Below are 14,832 nucleotides of genomic sequence, written 5' to 3' on the forward strand. Positions count from 1 at the left end.
TGATTATCTGTGGGGGCTACGTACGCACGAAGTGACGAGAGTCCGTACGTAGCTACTATTTCTGTTGTGTCCGAGTAGTTTTAGGTTTACACTAAGCTTTGTGGACACTATTATTTGATTATATGTGCTAATTGTAATGAAAGAAATTAAGTTGAGGATTTCTAAGGATTTAAAGGCTTCAAGTTGAATCGTCTTCATTTTTAAAAAAGAATCAAGAAAGGGTTATGATTTAAATGATAAAATTATAATTGACCACGTCGCACGCATGATCCGCGAGCGGGAAAATTTTCTTAAATTTATGTTTGACCGTGTCGCATGTATGATTCGCGAGCGGGGGGAATAGATGCATCTATGGTTCGCGTCGTTCGACCCTCGGCAGTCACAATTTACTTTTATGTTTGATCGGGCCGAACGTCCTCCGTGGTATTTGTGTGTGATAATAGAACTGGAGCTCTTTATAGTTTGTATAATTTGCTGCTTAAAAGGTCACTTGTTTTAAATGAAGAAAGTGCCTTGAATTCTTAAATATGATGAAGGGATTTTCCAGTTATTATTCTCGTCTTGAGCTTATTGTTATCTACGTACATTATGATTTAAAATGGGAACTTCATATTATTATATTGTTGGCCCTAGTAAGTGTCGGAGTCGACCCCTCGTCACTACTTTTTCGAGGTTAGACGAGATACTTATTGGGTACATATTTTTATGTACTCACGCTACACTTCTGTACTTGATTGTACATGATTTGAGGCAGGTGCATCTGGCCACCAGTCCGCGCGTAGACTTGACTCCCTAGCTTGAGACTTCCCGGTAAATGCCCTTTTGAGCCGTTCTGTAGCAGCTGGAGTCTCTCTTATGTCTTTATTTTCTGTCTATTTCTTTCCAGACAGTAGGCTAGCATGATTTTGTATATTCTACTAGATTGCCCACATACTTGTGACATCAGGTCTTGGCACACACACTAGTAGACTTATGATTTTGGTTTACTTACATGATTACGATTTGTATTTATTACTTCCATTTATTTATGCTTAAATTTTAAACTCCTAAATTTTTATCAAATAAGAAGCTATCACTTACTAATTATGTAAAATGAGAATTCACTAGTCGATCATTGTTGGCTTGGCTAGAAACGGTGTTGGGCGCTATCACGGCCTATAATGGAATTTGGGTCGTGATAAATATAGTTGAATTTCGCCGGAAACACTATGTACAAAATTTGAGGAAGATTAAAGACGATATAGAATAATTTGGAGTCAAAATTCAAAGTTGATATCAATATGCAAACAATCGCTGCCATAATGTGTATCACGTGGATATATCGTTTGTATCAGTACATATTACAGATTTTCATGGATATACATAAATATACATGATTTACACAAATATACATAAATTGGGCCATCACTGTATATTACATGCAATTTTTACGTATTTACATAGATATACATGATATGGATGAGATAAGCCGCTATACATTTCTATACGCAGGACATACATAAATATTCATTGTCTTAAAAACTCATTTCTCTATTTTCACACGTCCTCCATCGCATCAGCACCACAAAAAAATCATAACCACCAACCAGAAAACCCCGTAAGAAAGGGGACACGAATGAAGACTCGTTAAAGAGAAAATAGGTTGCTCCTTTGAATTTTGGCGCATTTCTGAAAAAGGCTATGGTCATTGATGCCGCCTCCTCCTCCTTCTTCGACTGATACTGTTATGCCAATTTCTCATTTAAAAGCTAATATGTAGCTTGACTAGTTATACTGTCAAAAATCTCTCAATGACAACATTCCTATATAACAGTCATTCATTATAAAAGTCACATGTACCTCAGAACCAATTTTTTAAGTTATATTTTACCTTTCTATAACAGCTTTTACCTATAACAACAACAACCATATTTAAAGCAGAACGCTCTTTGTAAAATTACCCCTATGTAACAACCATGTAGAATCATTAAGATTACTAATAATAGCTTTAAAAATATGCACACAATTTTTTCTTTTAAACGAAGTTTTTATCTTGCTTAAGATATAAGATTTGCATATGATATCTTTTCCAATGGACAATATCCAAAAAATATTTAGATAGAAAATTTAAATGTTAAGCTCTTAAATTGTCTTCAAGGGAAAGCTATTGGATACCTTTTTGCTGAAAATTTGAATATGATTCTTCGCCAATTCAAACGTTATATCGCTAGTAAGAGAATAAATCTACAAACAAGCTACAATTACAAAGTTCTTCCATCAATTTTGAAAGAATTTATTTTTCTAGGTAGCTTTAAAATGTCTGCCTTAGAGTTTAAATCTTTATACATTTAGTTATGAATTTATAATAATGTATTGTGATGATCCGATAGGTCATTTATAGTTTTACCCTTCATTTCTGTGTTTCGAGATCTCAAATAGCACCATTTAGCCTTTCTCAATTTGTGTGCACAGTCCGTATCTTTTTTCGGAAGATTTTTATGTGAAAAATTGATTAAAATGTGAAATTTTGCCTTAAAACTCATTTGAGTTGACTACGATCAATATTTTGTGTAAATGGACCCGGATCAGTATTTTGACAGTCCTGGTGGGTCTGTATCATGATTTGGGACTTGGGCATATGACCGGAATCGAATTCGGAAGTCTCTAACCTGATTTAACCTAATTTGTTGAAAACTAGCAATTTAAAGGTTTAAAGAATTCCTATGTTTGACAGTAGGTTGACTTTGTTGCTACCAGGTTCGGATTTCTGTTCCGGAACGTGGTATAGCTTCATTTCAGTATTTCTGACTTGTCTGCAAAATTTGGTGCAAAACGGAGTTGATTTGACGTGATTCGGACGTCCGGTTGTAGATTGAAAGTTCTTAAGTTTCTTTGAAAATTTTATTTGTTATTGTGTCTGATTCGTAGTTCTAGGTGTTATTTTGGTGTTTTGATCGCGCGAGCGAGTTCCTATGATGTTAGTACACTTGTGTGCATGTTTGGTTTAGAGCCCGAGGGGCTCGGGTGAGTTTCAGATAGGCTGCAGAGTGATTTTGGACCTAGAAGAATAGCTGATGCCTTCACTGTTGCTGGCGCTCTGCTGCACATCTCGCATTTGCAAGATCTGGCTCGCATTTTCCTACTACGCTTCGCATTTGCGAGCATGGACTAGATTAGGGAGTCTCGCATTTGCGAGGTGAATGTTCGCATTTGCGAACTTGCAGCTAACGCTTTTGCGAAGGCAGAGTCGCATTTACGACTCAGCATGTTCCTAGGCTACCTTCGCATATGCGAAGAAATGGTCCGCATTTGCGAGGGATATGGGTTCGCATTTGCGACCAAAATGTCGCATTTGCGATGACTGACCTTCGGAGAAGGGTTTGCATTTGCAATCTCTTTCTCGCACGTGATGACCCAAAAGGTCATCTTATGTTTTAGAACTCGATTATGTGTTCTAAGGCCTTTGAAATCTCATTTTACCCTCCTCGATTTGCATGCACAGTCCGGGCGTGTTTCTGGAAAAATTTTATGTTAAAAGTTGATGAAAATAATAATTTTTGCCTTTAAAAGTTGATTTAGTTGACTTCGGTCAACGTTTTGAGTAAACGGAATCGGACTCGTGTTTTGACAGTCCCGGTGGGTCCGTATCGAAATATTGGACCTAGGCGTATGCCCGAAATCGAATTCCGAGGTCCCTAGCTCGAGAAATGAATTTTTGAGGAAAATTGAAAGTCTGAAAATTAAATGGTTTTAAGAATTTGGTTAATGTTTGATCTCGTTGGTATCGGGTCCGTATTTTGGTTTCACAGTTCGGTACAGGTTCACTATGGTATTTAAGACTCGTCTGTGAAATTTGGTGAGAAACGGAGTTGATTTGACGTGCATCGGACGTCCGGTTGAGAAAATTGAAATTTTAAAGTGTTCTTGAGAATTTCATTTGATTTGGTGCTAAATTCGTATTTCTAGGTGTTATTTTGGCGATTTGATCGCGCGAGCAAGTTCGTATGATGTTTTAGAACTTGTGTGCATGTTTGATTTCGAGCCCCGAGGGCTCGGGTGAGTTTCAGATAGGCAACAGAGTGAAAATTTGACTTAGAGCATTGCTGGTTCTGCAATTTCTGTGACTGGTGTTTGATATTTCATTTGCGAGATTAGTGTTTGCATTTGCGAACATTCCCCATGCTGGCAGGCTCGCAAGTTCAAGCAAATTCTTCGCATCTGTGAAGTGTACCTGGGCCAGCACTAGTTTGCATTTGCAATCAGGAGATCGCATTTGCGGGGAGCCAGTGTTCGCATTTGCGAACAAATCTTCGCAATTGCGAAGTGGGAGCTGGCCAACAGTCATCGCAAATGCGATCAATTGGTCGCATTTGCGGAAGGATCAGAGTTTGCATTTGCGAACTATTTGTCGCAAATGCGATGAAGACAGGAATGTGAAACCTTCGCATTTGCGGGGCTCGCATTTGTGAATCCCAGGTCGCAATGCGACACCTGCAACTGATCAAAACTTAAGTTAGACGGGATTTTTCTTTCATTCATCAAATTTTCAAATTCGAGAACCCTAGAGGCGATTCTCCTAAGACCTGCTTTCCCAAAACTTTGGTAAGTGATCCTAACCCACTTTCTTTCAATTTCCCATCACGTTTCATGAATTTCCAACCAAAAATCTAGGATTTCACGATGAAAATCGGGGGTTTGGGTAGAATTAGGGATTTTTGGGAAATTGGGATTTAGACTTCAACTTGGGGTCGGATTTCAAAACTGATTACATATCCAGGCTCGGGGGTGAATGGATTTTGGTCCAAACCTGGAGTTTGACCAAGCGGGCCCGGGTCAGTTTTTGACTTTTTGGGGAAAAGTTTGAGAAATCTAAATTTATGCATCGTAGTTGGTTCCTTTAGCAATAATTGATGTTATTGAGTTAATTGTGACTACAGACGTGTGCTTTGGAGGTGGATAACAGAGGGAAAGCGGTAATTAAGCATTGAGTGGCCCGCATAGCGAGGTAATTGTTGTGTTTAACTTTGACTCGAGAGATTAGGAACCCTTGACTTATTTTCTATATGAAATCCATGTGAGCGGTGTATAGGTGAGGTGTCGAGTACCTATGCACTGCCAATTTATCTTTTTTGCTTGTTTTCTTCCCGTTCTTCTTATATTGTCTTTTTTCTGCCTTAACTGTTACATGCTTTACTTGTAATTCCATGCCTAGTTGCTACTTGTAAGACATTATATCTTTTGTTGAAAGTGTTAGTTCTTTCGTTGCTTTGTTGTTTCCTATTATTGTTTGAGCTGGTTATTGGTACTTTCAAGGCATATTATGGATTAGTCTCCCTGAGTAGTATTACTTGTGTAAAGTCTCGTAGTGTATAATCTTTCTAAATGCTTTGGTTTGAAGTTGGACCTTGTGAAGGGTTATGTGATTTTAGTTGTGTAATTCCTGTACTTGCTGAGTAAATGATATCGATATGGTGGGATCGGGTTGCGCACCACAACAAGTTGTAATAAGGGTGGATTGTGGTGAGAAAAGGGTGAACTATGATTGTGATTATTATGATATAGTGGGATCGGGTTGCACGCCGAAATAGGTGTAATAAGGGTGGTTTGTGGTGAAATAAGGGTGAACAATGATTGTGGTTATTTTGATATGCAGGGATCGGGTTGCACACCGCAACAATCTTTATGCTTATGTTTTCCTTTTGATGGTGTTAGCTGAACGGTAGTCTTAAACTGTACTTAAGGATTGGTTAAAGTTGAGCACTGATGATATGTTTTCATTCCTTGCAAGTTACTGCTTTATTTTATCCTGTTCTCCTTTCTGCTTTTATTATACACTGTATCCTGTTCTCCTTTTTGCTTTTATTATACACTGTATACAGGTTATATTGTAAATGCCCTGTCGTAGCCTCGTCACTACCTCGTCGAGGTTAGGCTCGGCACTTACCAGTACATGGTGTCGGTTGTACTGATACTGCACTCTGCACCTTCTATGCAGATTTTGGAGCAGGTAGTGTCTAATCGAGGGGTTGGTTGCAGATTTTACAACTAGGAGACCCAAGGTAGTCCTGCTGGCATCCGTAGGGCCTAGCGTCCACTTCTATGCTCCTACATTTACTTGTTTTTATTTCCCTTCATAAACAATTGTATCTTCTTTCGAAGAGATGTTTGTAGTAAATCTTAGTGCGTTTGTAGATTGTGACACTGGATTCTGGGTAGTAATAGTAGTAGTATTGATAATGGTATATAAACAAAGAGGCTATTTACTTACTTCCGCATTTATTTTTACTGGTTTTAGCTTGTTTATTGTTAATCACTAAAACGTAAAGGATTTGGCTAGTTAAACCTCTAACGTTGGCTTGCCTAGCAAGTGTGATGTTAGGCGCCATCACGGTTCCGATGGTGGGGATCCCAGGTCGTGACGAGTTGGTATCAGAGCACTAGGATACCTAGGTCTCACAATTCACAAACAAGCTTAGTAGAGTTTGAGGGATAGGTACGAAGACGTCTGTGCTTATCCCTCGGAGGCTACAGAGTTTAGGAACAATTTCACTTCTATTCTTCTTTGTCGTGCAATTTCGTTCTCTCAATGCTTATTGAACTCTCTACTCTTGTTCTTTTGCAGATGGTGAGAACACGTACCGCTTCTTCAGCTAAGCAGCAGCCAGAGCCCCTAGTGGCAGCTCCTACGAGGATTAGAGGACGAGGTCGAGGCCGTGCCAGAGGCCGAGGCAGGGGCAGGGCTCAACCAGAGCTCGAGCAGCAGCACCAGCGGCAGAGCCTCAGGTAGAGTTTGATGAGGAGGCTCCAGCACAGACCGTTCCAGCAGGGCCAGCTTAGGTTCCAGAGGGGTTCATCGCTACCCCGGTACTTCAGGATGCTTTGGTCCATCTAGTGGGCCTCATGGAGAGTGTGGCACAGACCGACACATTTCCTGTAGCACCAGCCGTCTCTCAGGCTGGGGAGGGGCACAGACTCCCGCTACCCACACTACGGAGAACATGGCTCCTCAGTTTTAGACTCCAGCAGGTCAGCCCATTAAGGTAGTTCCGCCTGGTGTTGCAGCATAGACCGGTGATGGATTGACTATGTCTTCTTAGGCTTTGTGGAGATTGGATAGGTTTACCAAGCTTTTCCAGGTTAACTATAGCGGTGCATCTTCAGAGGATCCCCAAGACTATCTAGACAGCTGTCACGAGGTGTTACGGAACATGGGGATAGTGGATTCCAATGGGGTCGACTTTGCTGCATTTTGTCTGTCGGGATTCGCCAAGAAATGGTGGAGGGATTATATGTTAACCAGACCAGCTGGGTAGCTCTTACTTGGGACCAGTTCTCTCAGTTATTTCTTGAGAAGTCCTTCCTATCACTCAGAGAGAGGACTATCGGAGGCAGTTCGAGCGTCTGCAGGAGGGTTCTATAATTGTCACTCAGCACGAGACTCGATTTGTGGATTTGGCCCGTCATGCTATTCTCCTGCTTCCTACCGAGAGAGAGAGGGTGAGGAGGTTTATTGAGGGACTTGCTCAGCCTATCAGATTGCAGATGGCTAAGGAGACTGGGAATGAGATATCCTTCCAGGATGCAGCCAATGTTGCCAGGCGAGTTGAGATGGTTTTAGCTCAAGGGAGTGATCAGGGGTCTGACAAGAGGTCGTGTCACTCTGGTGGATTCAGTGGGGCCTCATCTGGAGGTCGAGGTACTTTTGGTAGAGGCCATCCTCCCAGGCCGTTTCATTCAGCACTCCAGGCATCCCATGGTGCTTCAAGTGGTCGTGGTCCTCACATGCATTATTCGAATCAGCTAGCCTACAGTGCACCACCAGCTCCTATCATTGCACCTTCTATTTAAAGTTATTACCATTGTTAGCTAGTCCGTCCGAGCCAGTCTCAGTTTCCATAGCCACATTTTCAGGATGGATGTTTCGAGTATGGTGGCTATGGGCATATCAGGAGGACATGTACGAGATTATTGGGCATTCCGCCACAGTAACAGAGTTCTCGTGCCATGATTCCGGCGCCGGGTGCGCCACCGCTCGCTCAGCCAGCTAGAGGTAGGGGTCAGGGAGCAGAGGTAGAGGTCAGGCCGCTAGGAGTGGAGGTCAGGCCGTTAGAGGTGGAGGCCAGGCCGCTAGAGGTGGAGGCCAGCCAGTAGGAGGCCGTCCTAGAGATATGGTTCAGAATGGTGGGGCCTATCCCCAATGTTATGCTTTTCCAGCCAGGCCTGAGGCTAGTTATCCGATGCTATTATCACAGGTACTGTTTCAGTTTGCAGTAGAGATGCTTTAGTTCTATTTGATCCAGGGTCTACTTACTCCTATGTGTCATCTTACTTTGCTTCATATTTGGTTGTGCCCCATGATTCTCTGAGTGCCTCTGCATAAGTGTCCACACCTGTGGGGGATTCTATTATTGTAGATCATGTCTATCATTCATGTGTGGTTATTATTGGGGGTCTTGAGACTAGTGTAGATCTCCTACTTCTCGATATGGTCGATTTTGATGTCATTTTGGGGAAGGATTGGCTGTCACCTTATCATGCTATATTGGACTGTCACGCCAAGATAGTGACCTTAGCCTTGCTTGGGTTTCCACGATTAGAGTGGAGGGGGACTCCTGGTCATTCTACCAGTAGGATTATCTCTATATGAAGGCTCGGCGTATGGTCGAGAAGGGGTGTCTAACTTATTTGTCTTATGTCCGCGATTCTAGTGCGGAGGTTCCTTCCATGGATTCGGTACTAGTTGTTCGAGAGTTTCCAGAGGTATTTCCTGTAGACCTATGGGGGATGCCACCTGACAAGGATATTGACTTCTATATTGAATTGGCTCCGGGAACTCAGCCTATTTCTATTCCGCCATATCGTATGGCCCCGCCAGAGTTAAAAGAGTTGAAGGAGGAGTTGGAAGATTTGCTTGAGAAGGGATTTATTAGACCTAGTGTCTCACCTTGGGGTGTGCTCGTGTTGTTTGTAAAGAAGAAGGATGGTTCGATGAGGATGTGCATATATTACCAGCAGTTGAACAAAGTCAACATCAAGAACAAGTATCTATTGCCGAGGATTGACGACTTATTTGATCATCTCAGGGTGCCAATGTGTTTTCGAAGATCGATTTGAGGTCTGGCTACCATCAGTTGAGGATTCCTAAGATAGCTTTTCGGACTTGGTATGGGCATTATGAGTTTCTAGTGATGTCATTCAGGCTGACAAATGCCCCATCAACATTCATGGATTTGATGAACCGGGTGTTCAAGCCCTATGTGGATTCCTTTGTGATTGTTTTTATTGATGATATCTTGATCTACTCCCGCAGTCGAGAGGAGCATGAGCAGCATCTTTGGACCGTTCTTTAGACTCTGAGAGACAGCCAGTTATATGCTAAGTTTTCAAAATGCGAGTTTTTGTTGAGTTCAGTTCCTTTCTTGGGTCCGTTATATCATCAGAGGGTATTCAGGTGGATCCTAAGAAGATTGAGGCAGTCAAGAACTGGCCTAGACCCACTTCAGCCACAGAGATCCGTAGTTTCTTGGGATTGACAGGTTATTACCGTCGGTTTACGGAGGGGTTCTCATCTATAGCAGCCCTGTTGACCAGGTTGACCTAGATGGGTGCCCCGTTCAGATGGTCAGACGAGTGTGAGGCGAGCTTTCATAAGCTCAAGATAGCTTTGACTACGGTGCTGGTGTTGGTGTTTCCCACAGGTTCTGGGCCTTATACGGTATATTATGATGCATCTCGTATGGACTTGTGATGACCCAAAAGGTCATCACTTGTTTTAGAAGTAAATTCTGTGTTTTGAGGCCTTAAAACCTCCTTTTTTGTCTCATCTCAATTTGCGTGCGCAGTCCGGGCGTGTATTCGGAAAGCCATTATGTGAAATCTGTGAAAAATAATAAATTTTGCTTTTAAAACGAATTTAGGTTGACTTTGGTCAATATTTCTGGTAAACGGACCCGGACCCGTGATTTGACGGTCCTGGAGGGTCCGTAGGAAAATATGGGACTTGGGCTTATGCCCGGAATCGAATTCCGAGGTCCCAAGCCCGAGAAATGAATTTTTGAAGAAAATTGTTTAACTGAAATTGCTAGAGTTTTTGGAAATTTGAATGTAATTGAATGTGATGGTATCGGGCCCCTATTTTGATTCTGGAGCCCGGTACAGGTCTTATATGTGATTTAAGTTGAGCCTGTAAAATTTGGTAAGAAACGGACTTGAAATGACGTGAATCGGACCTTCGGTTGTTAAAAAGTTGAACTTAAGAGTTCATGAGATTTTTCTTTGATTTTGATGCTAAATTCATAGTTATTGTTGTTATTTTTATGATTTGATCGCACGAGCAAGTCCGTATGATATTTTTGGACTTGCGTGCATGTTTGTTTTGGAGCCCCAAGGGCTCGGGTGAGTTTTGGATAGGCCACAGAGTGAAATTTGGACTTAGGAAATTGCTGGTATGTTGCACGTCTGCAGGCTTTGCAATTGCGAAGCCTATCTCGCAAATGCGAAAGTTGACCTGGGCTGCCTTGGTTGCAAATGCGACGTATATATCGCAAATGCGATATCGCATTTGCGAAGGGTCCCTCACAAATGCGATATCGCATTTGAGAAGGGTCCCTCGCAAATGCGAAGGTGACCGGAATTGCACTTGGTCGCAAATGCAACAACATCATCGCAGTTGCGAAGTGGGCAGAATTTGAGGGGTTCGCAATTGCGAACCCTGGTCGCAATTGCGACATCAGAGACCAGTTAATTGAAACTTAGACGCATTTTCAGCCATTTTTACAACCTTTTCAAAACTTAAACACCTTTGGGCGATTTCTCAAAGACAACTACTTTTGCAAATCATTTGTAAGTCAATTCTAACTTATTTTTTTCAGTCTAATCCATCTTTTTACATGATTTCAACTCAAAATCAAGGGTTTTCATGGGGGGAAATTGGGTGTTTTGGGTAGAACTTAGGATTTTTGAATTTTGGGGATTTGGACCTCAATTTTGAGGTCCGATTTCAAAACAAATCATATATTTGAGTTCGTGGGTGAATGGGTAGTCGGGTTTTCGTTCGAACCTCGGGTTTTGACCATGTGGGCCCGGGGTCGAATTTTGACTTTTTGGAAAAACTTTAGAAAACCTATTTTCATGCATTAGAATTGATTCATTTAGCATTTATTGATATAGTTAAGTAACTTGTGGCTAGATACCAACGAATTGGTGGTGGAATCAAGAGGTAAAGTGGTAGTTGAGTCTTGAATTTTGTTCATGGCATCAAGGTAAGTGTTTGGTCTAACCTTAGCTTGAGGGATTAGGAGTTGAGTCCTATTTTCTATGTGTTAATTGTTGAGTACGACGTATAGGCATGGCGACGAGTATCTATACGTTGGTGTCAAGCATGCCCGTGAGTTTATACTATGATTTATGTGACTCCTTTTTGTACTGTTCATGCCTTATGTGATGATTTCTATTGTTGAACAAGGCTGGTGGAAGTAATATTGGTAATTGAAAATTGAAGAGCGTTGGCTCAAGTTGTAAAATAATTTGTGGAAGTATTATTGGCATTTAAGCATTAAAGAGCATTGGCTCAAGTTGTTAATTAAGTTGTGAAGTAAATGTCGAAAAGAGAAGAGGATTATGATATTGTCTCCCTTGCTGGGATGATATTGCTTTTGACATTGTTTCCCTTGCCGGGATATGATTGTTGTACTATTGTTCCATTGTCGGGATTTTATTTATTTCCTTGCCCTTATTGCTTGTCATTGTTGTTTGGGTGAGGGAGAGTGTTAAAGCACGAAGGGTGATGCCGTGCATTATATTGGTGAGAGAGAGTGTTAAAGCACGAAGGGTGATGCCGTGCATGATATTTGTGAGAGAGTGTTAATGCACGAAGGGTGATGCCGTGCCACATGATGTACCATTCCGTGCCTTTATATGAGTGATAATGCACGAAGGATCATTCCGTGCCATGATTATGTGAGGTAAAAGCACGAAGGGTGATGCCACGCCATTTATATCGATTTTATGGTGAGAACGAGAGTAAAAGCACAAAGGGTGATGCCGTGAACTTGTCTTTGATTTCTTGATTTTTAGTGATAATTGAGTTATGGTGTTCTTTACATTTAACTGTTGTTCGATTGTTACTTGTTGTTCCACGCAGCATGTTTCCCCCTTCCTATCTTTAATTGTAAAGTTTTTCTTTATTTTTCGCTGTACATGATTTAACTGCACAGGTTTATTTGGTAGTCTGGTCCTAGCCTCGTCACTACCTCGCCTAGGTTAGCCTAGGAACTTACCAGCACATGGGGTCGGTTGTGCTGATACTACATTCTGCACTCTTTTGTGCATATCCCGATGCTGTAGCTTTCGGACCGCAGTGAGGTTGCTGCTTCGAGTTCATCAGGCGACCCGAGGTAGTCCTGCGGGCGTCCACGGACCTTGGCATCTCCTTCTATCTTTTCATTCTGTTTCTTTCATGTATTCCAGAGACAGTGTTGTATTAATCTTTCAGACCTTTATTTATAGTATTCCTAGACAGTCTGTGAAATTGTGTCACTAGTTCTGGGTAGTCTATGTCTAAGAAATTGTATTGATAACATTTAAATGATTATAATTTGTTCTTCCGCTTATTTAATTCCGTTGATTATATAATGTTGATTCATAACTGTTAAAGGATTAAAAATGGGAAAAAGGTAAATAGTTGAAATAATTGGCTTGCTTAGCTTTCACTAGTAGGCGCCATCATGACTCCCGAGAGTGGGAAATCCGGGTCGTGACAAGTTGGTATCAAAGCTCTAGGTTACTTAGGTCTCACAATTCCCGGACAAGCTTAGTAGAGTCTGAGGGATCGGTACGGAGACGTCTGTATTTATCCCAGAGGTACAGAGTTAGGAAAAACTTCACATCTATTCTTTCTTGTCGTGCGGTTTGGTTTCTGAATGCTAATTGAATTTCTACTATGTTCTTTCGCAGATGGCGAGAACACGCGCTTCGTCATCCATTGATCAGTAGCCCGAGCCCCCAGTAGCAGCTCCCACAAGGGGCAGAGGGCGAGGCCGAGGCAGGGGCAGAGCTCAGCCCAGAGCAGCAGCACCAGCGGCAGAGCCTCAGGTTGAGTTTGATGATGAGGTTTCGGCCCAGGCAATTCCGGTGGGCCCAGCTCAGTTCCTAGAGGGGTTCGTTGCTACCCAGTACTCCAGGATACTCTGGTCCGTCTAGTGGGCCTTATGGAGAGTGTCACCCGGGCAGGCTTGCTTCCTGTAGCACCAGCCGTCTCTCAGGCTGGAGGAGGAGCCCAGACTCCTGCTACCCGCACTCCGGAGCAGATGGCTCCCCAGTTTCAGACTCCAGCAGCTCAGCCAGTTGGGGTAGTTCATCCTGGTATTGTGGCACAGACCGGAGAGGGGCCAGCTGTGTCTGCTGATGCCTTGTGGAGATTGGACAGGTTTACCAAGCTCTTCACTACCACTTTCAGCGGTGCATCTTCTAAGGATCCCCAGGATTCTTTAGACAGCTGTCATGAGGTTCTCAAAAACATGGGGATAGTGGAGACCAACGGGGTCGACTTTGCTGCTTTTCGCTTATCTGGATCCGCCAAGACTTGGTGGAGAGATTATTATTTGGCTAGACCAGTTGGGTCACCAGCTTTGACTTGGGATCAGTTTTCTCAGCTATTTCTGGAGAAGTTTCTTCCAATCACTCAGAGGGAGAGCTATCGGAGGCAGTTTGAGCGTCTCCAGCAGGGTTCTATGACCGTTACTCAGTACGAGACCAGGTTTATTGATTTGGCCCGTCATGCTCTTCTTATACTTCCCACTGAGAGAGAGAGAGAGGAGGTTCATTGAGGGACTCATTCAGCCTATTCGACTTCAGATGGCCAAGGATACGGGGAGCGAGATTTCTTTTCAGGATGCGGCCAATGTGGCCAGGAGGGTTGAGATGGTTTTATCACAGGGAGGTGTCAGGGTTATGACAAGAGGCCTCATCATTTAGGCAGATTCAGTGGTGCCTCGTCTGGAGGCAAGGATTCTTTTGGTAGAGGCCATCCTCATAGGCCTTTTCAGTCAGCACTTCAGGTTTCTCACGGTGCTTCAGGTGGCCGTGGTTCTCATATGCAGTATTCTGATCAACAATCCTACAGTGCACCACTAGCTCCTATCAGTGTACCGCCGCTCCAGAGTTTTCGGGGTGGTCATTCAGGTCGTCAGGGTCAGCAGTCCCAGCAGCCGAGGGCTTGTTATACTTGTGGCGATACGGGTCATATTGCTAGATTTTGACCTCGAGCATCGAGCAGCTCTCAGCATTAGGGTTCCCGTGCCACGGTTCAAGCACCGAGTGTTCCACAGCCCGCTCAGCCAGCTAGGGGTGGAGGTAGAGGTGCTAGAGGTGGAGGTAGAGGTATTAGAGGTAGAGGTCAGGCCGCTAGAGGTGGAGGCCAACCAGCAGCAGACCGTCCCAGAGATGTAGTTCAGAGTGGCGGGGCCCATCCTCATGTTATGCTCTTCCATCCAGGCCTGAGGCCGAGGCTTCCGATGCAGTTATCACAGGTACTGTTCTAGTTTGTAGTAGAGATGCATCGGTTCTATTTGATCCTGGATCTACATACTCCTATGTGTCATCTTATTTTGCACCGTATCTGGTCATGCCTAGTGATTTCTTGAGTGCTCTTGTATATGTGTCTACACCGGTGGGTGGTTCTATTGTGGTAGATCGTGTCCATCGTTCATGTATAGTTGTGATTGGGGGTCTTGAGACTAGAGTAGATTTGTTACTTTTGGATATGGTTGATTTTGATATCATATTGGGGATGGACTGGTTATCATCTTACCACGCTATCTTGGACTGTCATGCCAAGACTGTGACCTTAGCCTT

The sequence above is a fragment of the Nicotiana attenuata genome, unplaced genomic scaffold, assembly GCF_001879085.1.
Source record: "Nicotiana attenuata strain UT unplaced genomic scaffold, NIATTr2, whole genome shotgun sequence".
Taxonomy (NCBI): domain Eukaryota; kingdom Viridiplantae; phylum Streptophyta; class Magnoliopsida; order Solanales; family Solanaceae; genus Nicotiana; species Nicotiana attenuata.